The following is a 9836-nucleotide window of genomic DNA, read 5'->3' on the forward strand; positions in this document are numbered from 1 at the left end:
CCTTTAAATGAGGGCTGGTGGCCTTTTGAGGAAATAATTTGTACCATTAAAAGAACTGAAACTAGGAAGGGGGGTGCAGCCTGGAGCTCCTAGGGTGCGGGTCTCAAACGTGGGGGCACGAGGACCTGGAGGGTGTAAGTGGGGTGCGGGGGGCTGTGCCTGGCAGGTGACGGCCGGTCGCGAGACCGCAGCCCGCCGCCGTCGGAGCTGTCCAAGGTTTTGCAGCAAAGGTGGCGGCGGCGGCCCTTCAGCCCGGGCTGCCACCCCCCTCAGCTGGGGTGGCGGGAGCCGGGCAGCCGGGGGACGTGGTTAGGCAGGGAGGTCCGTCCCCGCCGCGTGAGGGGAAGAGTGAGGCGAGCTGCCTGACGGCAGCAAATGGCGGGCGGTTGGTAGGAGCTGCGGCGGTGATGAGACCGCGATCCAGGGCGGGCCGCCTCTGCCCGGGGTTAGTCAGCTGGGAGGTGGGAAGGGGCGGCGAGGCCCTGCGGAGCCGGGGCTGGAGGCGGCGGGAGGGAGCCGGTTTTCAGGTACAACGGTGGGAGCGCGGCTCCAGTGGCGGCTGGTTGTGTCCCCCTGCCCGGGCGTAGATCCGGCCCCCGGAGGTGGCACTGCCTCAGGCGAGCGCCCCGGGGTGGTCCTTGCCGGTCTCCGCCGGCCGATCGCTTCAGGAAGCGGAGGCTAAGCCGCTGTGCGTCGCCAGCGCGCTGCAAACACGCGTGGACTCCCTGCACCCGCGGGTGCTGAGTTTTATAGTTCTGGTGCTCTTCCAGCGCAGCTGGGTCTTATAGCCTTTGCCACGGTGCAATAGATTGACCCTGGCTGGAAGCCAGGTGCCCACCAAGCTGCTCTATTGAGACAAGGGGAGTCAAAAGAATCTCAGTAGACATAATAAAGGAGGATGAAAGATGATGTTTAGCGCTTACATTGTTGAAATTAGCTGAGGCAGAGACAGTCCTTGATAAGAAGAACTGGCCCCAAGAACCAGCCAATGAGGCAGAGACAGTTCCTGATAAGAAGCAGGAGCTGGCCCCAAGAACCAGCCAAGACAGGTCTTGCGGCTTGGGTGAATACCAAGAAATCACTGAGCCTGTGCAAGAAAAGAGGTTACTAGCGGTGACGAAGAGGAGTCGTCTATCTTCATCTCTGCGACCACCAGATGACCACCATAAGGAGGCACTGCGCAAGCGCAGTTGAGAGGAGACTATGGAAATGACTTCTTGAAGCTAATTTTAATATGAAGCGGGGACAGGTCATGCCTATGTATAGGCATATTGTGAAACTCTATGTATATGTAACACTTGATTGTATAAACTTGAAGCGAACTGCTGAGTCAGGCGTGCACGACTTTGGTGGGACTACCCCCCCCCCCCCCCCCCGTGCTGCCCAGCGCTGAATGAACATACCTACTTTACAATCTCACTGATTATGGAGTCTGTTTCCGCACATCACTATCAGCCCCCCCTCCTCAGCTGGACAGGGGAGAAAAAATATAATGAAAGGCTTGTGGGTCAAGATAAGGACAGGGAGAGATCACTCACCAATTACCATCATGGGCAAAACAGACTTGACTCAGGGAAAATATTTTTATTTATTGCAAATCAAATCAGAGAAGGAAAATGAGAAATAAGAACAAATCTTAAAACACCTTCTTCCCACCCCTCCCTTCTTTTCAGGCACAACTCCACTCCCGATTTCTCTACCTCCTCCCCCTGCACAGCACAGGGGGACAGGGGATGAGGGTTGCAGTCAGTTTGTCACATATTGTCTCTGCCGCTCCTTCCTCCTCAAGGGAGAACTCCTCACACTCTTCCCCTGCTCCAGTGTGGGGTCCCTCCCACGGGGTGCAGTCCTTCAGGAACAGATTGCTCCAGCATGGATCTCCCACAGGCCACAGGACCTGCCAGGTCGTGGTTTAACCCCAGCCAGCAACTAAGCACCATGCAGCTGCTCACTCACTCCCCCCACCCAGTGGGATGGGGGAGAAAATCGGGAAAAGAAGTGAAACTCGTGGGTTGAGATAAGAACGGTTTAATAGAACAGAAAAGAAGAAACTAATAATGATAATGATAACACTAATAAAATGACAACAGCAATAATGAAAGGATTGGAATGTACAAATGATGCGCAGTGCAATTGCTCACTACCTGCCAATCGACACCCAGCTAGTCCCTGAGTGGCGATTCCCCCTGCCCCCACTCCCCCCAGTTCCTACACTATATGTGGCGTCCCATGGTATGGAATACCCTGTTGGCCAGTTTGGGTCAGCTGCCCTGGCTGTGTCCTGTGCCAACTTCTTGTGCCCCTCCAGCCTTCTTGCTGGCTGGGGATGAGAAGCTGAAAAATCCTTGACTTTAGTCTAAACACTACTTAGCAACAACTGAAAACATCAGTGTTATCAACATTCTTCCCATACTGAACTCAAAACATAGCACCGTACCAGCTACTAGGAAGACAGTTAACTCTATCCCAGCTGAAACTAGGACAGTATCCACCCCTTATTCTATACCATTGACGTCATGCTCAGGTCCCATACCTTTAGTTACATCCTGGTCAATCATCATCACCTTTTCCATCCCTTTGAGACATATGAACAATGAGATATAGATATATATATATATGTATATATGTATACTCACACACAGATATCATTCCTTTAGTTTATGGGTCATGTTCATAAAATGTTCGTTGAGTTCATTTAGCTCCCGACTCTGGGCTCCATCTCTCATACCAGTCTTTCTGGGCAGGAGGGATGGTGCAAAGTCCTCTCAGTCGGTAGAGCAGAATTGGGCTTCAGTGCAGTGTGACGAGCAGGTGACATTTGACGCAGCAGGAGGATGGTGTGCACCGTTGGATTGTTGCATGCTGGAGTCAGTTCTGGTTCCATCACTACTGCGCTTCGCTCAGTTTTATCACAGTTCTTTCTTGCTTGATCTAAGTGATCCTTACTGTAGTCATATGGATATAGCATATCACAATTATAGTAATGATAACATACAGTAGCAGGGTTATATAGCAACTAATATCATACAGTTTAATTCTGGCTATTCTCACCCAAAATCAAATCCCCTTGAGGCACACATTGGACTTCCCCATCTTTTTGCATCACCCACCAAGTGCACCCAGGTCGTTGAGCAAAAGCAATCCCACGAATGGATTTGCCTTTGCCTGAGGCAGGAGCAACCCAGACTGTCTTCCCTAACATATTTTTTATGTACACTACAGGGGCTTTATCCCCTTCTACAGTACGTAAAAATTCTGACTGGGCAGGGCCACCCCGATTGGCAGATCCTCTGGTGTTGACTAACTAGGTGGCTTTTGCTAAATGTGTATCCCAATGTTTGAAGGTTCCACCCCCCATTGCTCTCAATGTCGTCTTTCACAGTCCATTGTATCGTTCGATCTTCCCGGAGGCTGGTGCATGACAAGGGATGTTATATACCCACTCAATGCCATGTTCTTTGGCCCAGGTGTCTATGAGGTTGTTTTGGAAATGAGTCCTGTTGTCTGACTCAATTCTCTCTGGGGTGCCATGTCGCCACAAGACCTGCTTTTCAAGGCCCAGGATAGTGTTCCGGGCAGTGGCATGGGGCACAGGATATGTTTCCAGCCACCTGGTGGTTGCTTCCACCATTGTAAGCACATGGCTCTTGCCCTGGCAAGTTTGTGGGAGTGTGATATAGTCAATCTGCCAGGCTTCCCCATATTTATATTTCAGCCATCGTCCTCCATGCCACAGGGGCTTTAACTGCTTGGCTTGCTTCATTGCAGCACATGTTTCACATTCATGGATAACCTGTGCGATAGTGTCCATGGTCAAGTCCACCCCTCGATCGCGAGCCCATCTATATGTTGCATCTCTTCCCTGATGGCCTGAGGTGTCATGGGCCCACAGAGCCATAAATAGCTCACCCTTATGTTGCCAGTCCAGATCCACCTGAGCCACTTCAATCTTGGCAGCCTGATCCACCTGCTGGTTATTTTGATGTTCTTCAGCGGCCCAACTCTTGGGTATGTGAGCATCTACATGACGTACTTTTACAACCAGATTCTGTAGCCGAACAGCAATATCTTGCCACAGTGCGGCAGCCCAAATGGGTTTACCTCTGTGCTGCCAGTTGCTCTGCTTCCATTGCTGTAACCACCCCCACAGGGCATTTGCCACCATCCATGAGTCATTACAGAGATAGAGCACTGGCCAGTTCTCTCTTTCAGCAATGTCTAACGCTAGCTGGATGGCTTTCACCTCTGCAAACTGACTCGATTCACCTTCTCCTTCAGCAGTTTCTGCGACTTGTCGTGTAGGACTCCATACAGCAGCCTTCCACCTCCGATGCTTTCCCACAACGCAACAGGACCCATCAGTGAACAGGGCATATTGCCTCTCATTTTCTGGCAGATTATTATACAGTGGGGCCTCTTCAGCCCGTGTCACCTCCTCCTCTGGCGACATTCCAAAATCTTTGCCTTCTGGCCAGTCCGTGATCACTTCTAAAATCCCTGGGTGACTGGGGTTTCCTCTGCGAGCCCGTTGTGTGATCAGTGCAATCCACTTAGTCCACGTGGCATCAGTCGCGTGATATGTAGAGGAGACCCTCCCTTTGAACATCCAGCCCAGCACTGGCAGTCGGGGTGCTAAGAGGAGCTGTGTTTCAGTACCAACCACTTCTGAGGCAGCTCGAACTCCTTCATATGCTGCCAATATCTCTTTTTCAGTTGGAGTACGGTAAGCCTTGGATCCTTGATATCCTCAACTCCAAAACCCCAGGGGTCGGCCTCGGGTCTCCCCAGGTGCTTTCTGCCAGAGGCTCCAGGTAGGGCCATTCTCCCCGGCTGCAGTATAGAGCACATTTTTAACATCTTGTCCTGCCCGGACTGGCCCAAGGGCTACTGCATGAACAATCTCCCGTTTAATTTGTTCAAAGGCTTGCTGTTGCTCAGGGCCCCATTTAAAATCATTCTTCTTCCGGGTCACTTGATAGAGAGGGCTTACAATCAGACTGTAATTTGGAATATGCATTCTCCAAAAACCCACAACGCCTAAGAAAGCCTGTGTTTCCTTTTTATTAGTCGGTGGAGACATAGCTGCTATTTTGTTGATCACATGCATTGGGATCTGACGATGTCCATCTTGCCATTTTATTCCTAAAAACTGGATCTCCTGTGCAGGTCCCTTGACCTTACTTTCTTTTATGACAAAACTGGCTTTCAGAAGGATTTGGATTATTTTCTTCCCCTTCTCAAAGACTTCTTCTGCCGTGTTGCCCCATACGATGATGTCATCAATGTGTTGCAGGTGTTCTGGAGCTTCACCTTTTTCCAGTGCAGTCTGGATTAGTCCATGGCAAATGGTGGGGCTGTGTTTCCACCCCTGGGGCAGTCGATTCCAGGTGTACTGGACGCCCCTCCAAGTAAAGGGAAATTGTGGACGACACTCTGCTGCCAGAGGGATTGAGAAAAACACATTAGCAATGTCAGTTGTGGCATACCACTTGGCTGCCTTTGACTCTAGTTCGTATTGAAGTTCTAGCATATCTGGAACAGCAGCACTCAGCGGTGGCGTGACTTCATTCAGGCCATGATAGTCAACTGTTTAGTCTCCACTCCCCATTAGATTTCCGCATGGGCCATATGGGACTATTAAAGGGTGAGCGAGTTCTGCTGATCACTCCTTGGGTCTCCAGTTGGCGAATCAGCTTATGGATGGGAATCAGAGTCTCGGTTGGTGCGATATTGCCGCCGGTGCACCGTCGTGGTAGCAATTGGCACCTGTTGTTCTTCAACCTTCAGCAACCGCACAATCGAAGGGTCTTGAGAGAGACCAGGCAGGGTAGACAGCTGTTCAGTGCCCTCCGTCTCCAAGGCAGCTATACCAAATGCCCATCGATATCCCTTTGGGTCCTTAAAATACCCTCTCCTGAGATAGTCTATGCCAAGGCTACATGGAGCCTGTGGACCAGTCACCATGGGGTGTTTCTGCCACTCATTCCCAGTTAGGCTTACTTCAGCTTCCAATACGGTTAGCTCTTGGTATCCCCCTGTCACACCAGAAATACAGATGGGTTCTGCCCCTTTATAACTTGATGGCATTAGGGTACATTGTGCACCAGTGTCCACTAGAGCCTTATACTCCTGCGGGTCTAACGTGCCAGGCCATCGAATCCACACAGTCCAATAGACCCGGTTATCCCTTTCCTCCACCTGGCTGGAGGCAGGGCCCCTCTAATTCTGGCCAGAGTATCCGGTATTCACTTCTCATAAAATTGGCTCAGAAGTCCCTTCAAGAGGATCAGAAATAAGATCAGCCCTTCTACTCTGTTTGGAAACTGGAGCGGTATTTTTCCTGGTAGAATCTCCTTTTGTGGTGGTTTTTCCTTGCAACTCACATACCCGTGCATTTAGGACCGAGGTAGGTTTTCCATCCCATTTCCTCATGTCCTCTCCATGATCACATAGGTAAAACCACAGGGCACCTCGCGGTGTGTACCTTCTATATTCTCTCTCTTGGGCAGAGGAGCGCTCACTCCTGATAGCTGAGACATTGGTGCTTACAGGTGGGGAGTAGGACATATCCTCTTTGAATTGCTGGAAATCCTCGGACAGCTTCTCCACAGCTGCAATGCAGGCTTGTAGGGAGGAGGAGAGATTTTCTTCGTATTGACGGAGTTGGCGAGCCACTTCATCCACTGTCAGTGCCTCTTCGTCTTTCCAGGTCATTATCACCAGTGAGTTAGCATAGGACGATGGTGCGCTCCACACAAACTTCCACCACATGGGTCATGTGCATTGGACTTCGTCTGGATCTTTGGGTAATTCTGGGTTGTCCTGGTCATAATGAATCATCTCTAGCACAGCTAATTCCCTCAGATATTGGATACCTTTTTCCATGGTGGTCCACTTGCTTGATTGACATATAACATCTTCCTTGAAGGGGTACCTTTCCTTCACACTTGACAGGAGTCATCTCCAGAGGCTGAGGGCTTGTGTTCCTCTTCCAATTGCCTTGTCAATGCCACCTTCCCTGGCAAGCGATCCCAGCTGCTTGGCTTCCCTACCTTCTAATTCCAAGCTATTAGCCCCATTGTCCCAGCATCGGAGGAGCCAGGTGATAATATGCTCACCTATACGGCGGCCAAAATCTTTTCGCATATCCCGCAGCTCACTCAAGGATAGGGACCGGGTTATTTCCTCTGGTTCTGCCTCTTCCTCCTGTTCCCGTGATGACCCTGGTTCACCTTCATCCTTTGCTAAGCGAGCTGATTTTTTTGTATATTTCTTTTTCTGTACGGGGGCAACTGATACTGGTGCAGGTTGATCCGCTGGTTCAGTTGCAGTATCGCTCGCCGGGTTTTGGATAACCGCAGCGTCTGTCGCCAAGGTTTGGGTAGCAGCAGTGCTCGTCGCTGGGGCTGGAGGGACCGCAGTGCCCTTTCCCAAGGTTTGGGTAGCTGCTGCCCTCGTTGCGCGGCTGGAGGGGCTGCAGTGCCTGTTGCTGAGGTTTGGGTAGCCACAGTTCTTGTTGCCAGGGCTGGAGGGGTCGCGGTGCCTGTCGCCAAGGTCTGGGTGGCCGCAATGCTCGTTGCCGGGGCTGGAGGGGCCGCAGCGCCCGTTGCCGAGGTTTGCGTGACCGCAGTGCTCATCGTTTTGTTGTTAGGTCCAGAGACCTTCTCTTCCCCTTGAGGGTGCTGAGTTGTGTCGAACAGGGCTCGATAGGCATGGGCCAGGCCCCAGCACGGTGCAGTGATTTGTATCTCTCTGGAGCTGCCGGGGTGACAGCATACCTTTTCCAAATATTTTACTAGTTCTTCCGGATTCTGCACTTGTTCAGGGGTGAATTTCCAAAACACTGGAGGTGCCCACTGTTCTAGGTACTTGCCCATACTACCCCACACACCCTGCCACTCATAATTATCCAGCCTCGGGGCAGACCTCTGGGTGATCTTCTTAAATAGTTGTTTAACCTTAAACAAGAGCTGAACCACATTCAGAAGCATGCTAATTCCCAGCAGTAGGGCTAGGACTGTGCTGGTATTAACATCCCAAGAGTATTCAAATTTTTCAAAATTCTCAAACACCACTGTAACTGGACTGAAGGAGAAAGGAAAGGGGAAGAAAGGTACCCCACCCATAGACTGGTTTTCCAAGGAGGAAAGGTAAATGGTATAATTATTAATAGTTTCCCACAGATGGCTCCCGCAGTATAAAGGTGACAATGCTGAGTGCAAATACCAGATTAATCCCACAACCGATGACTTTATCATACCATAAACCAGTGTTATACAATACATAAAAGCAAAAACCTTAATCCACCTCCCACAGATGATAAGCAGCAGAAGAGGGACTACATACAGCAAGCGAGGTGATACATAACAGAACTTTAAAAACCAGAGCAACAACTCTAAGAACACATAAATCAACATAATGACCAGCGACTATTAGACCAATATAATGAATGCTTATAAAAAATTTGTTTTAACGAACTCTGGTCAGGTTTGTTGTTATCTCAACCCTTCATGCCCCACGTTGGGCGCCAAAATGGACTGTCGTGGTTTAACCCCAGCCAGCAACTAAGCACCACGCAGCCGCTCACTCACTCCCCCCACCCAGTGGGATGGGGGAGAAAATCGGGAAAAGAAGTGAAACTCGTGGGTTGAGATAAGAACAGTTTAATAGAACAGAAAAGAAGAAACGAATAATGATAATGATAACACTAATAAAATGACAACAGCAAAAATAAAATGATTGAAATGTACAAATGATGCGCAGTGCAATTGCTCACTACCTGCCAATCGACACCCAGCTAGTCCCTGAGCGGTGATTCTCCCTGCCCCCACTCCCCCCAGTTCCTATACTAGATGGGACGTCATATGGTATGGAATACCCTGTTGGCCAGTTTGGGTCAGCTGCCCTGGCTGTGTCCTGTGCCAACTTCTTGTGCCCCTCCAGCCTTCTTGCTGGCTGGGGATGAGAAGCTGAAAAATCCTTGACTTGAGACTAAACACTACTTAGCAACAACTGAAAACATCAGTGTTATCAACATTCTTCCCATACTGAACTCAAAACATGGCACCGTACCAGCTACTAGGAAGACAGTTAACTCTATCCCAGCTGAAACCAGGACACCACAGGGTCGCAGCCTCCTTCGGGCATCCACCTGCTCCAGCGTGGGGTCCTCCCTGGTCTGCAGGTGGATATCTGCTCCACCGTGGACCTCCATGGTCTGCAGGGGGACAGCCTGCCTCACCATGGTCTTCACCACGGGCTGCAGGGGAATCTCTGCTCCGGTGCCTGGAGCACCTCCTCCCCCTCCTTCTTCACTGACCTTGGTGTCTGCAGGGTTGTTTCTCTTACATGTTCTCACTCTTCTCTCCCAGCTGCTGTTGCGCCACAGGTTTTTCCCCCCCCCCTTCTTAAATCTGTTATCCCAGAGGCGCTACCACTCTCACTGATGGGCTTGGCCTTGGCCAGCGGCAGGTCTGTCTTGGAACCGGCTGGAACTGGCTATGTGTGACATGGGCGCATCTTCTCACAGAAGCCACCCCTGTAGCACCCCTGCTACCAAAACCTTGCCATGCAAACTCAATACACAAGGAGATGAAGTTTGCATTCCTGTTGCATCTGCAGGGCTGTAGGAAGACTCCCACTGATGTTAACGAGCCTTGCCTTGAGCCTGTGCTTATGCCACTGGAGAAGTTTTAATAATTTCAATAATATTTTGTCACTGGTGTTTTAATTTGTCTGTTAATTTGCCTAGAGAAATTATACTGGCTAAAAGGAATTCTTTTTCTCAGTAAAGTTACTAGTATAAGATCCCACATTTTTCTAATGCTGACTTTTCT

The sequence above is a fragment of the Aquila chrysaetos genome, chromosome W, assembly GCF_900496995.4.
Source record: "Aquila chrysaetos chrysaetos chromosome W, bAquChr1.4, whole genome shotgun sequence".
NCBI lineage: Eukaryota > Metazoa > Chordata > Aves > Accipitriformes > Accipitridae > Aquila > Aquila chrysaetos.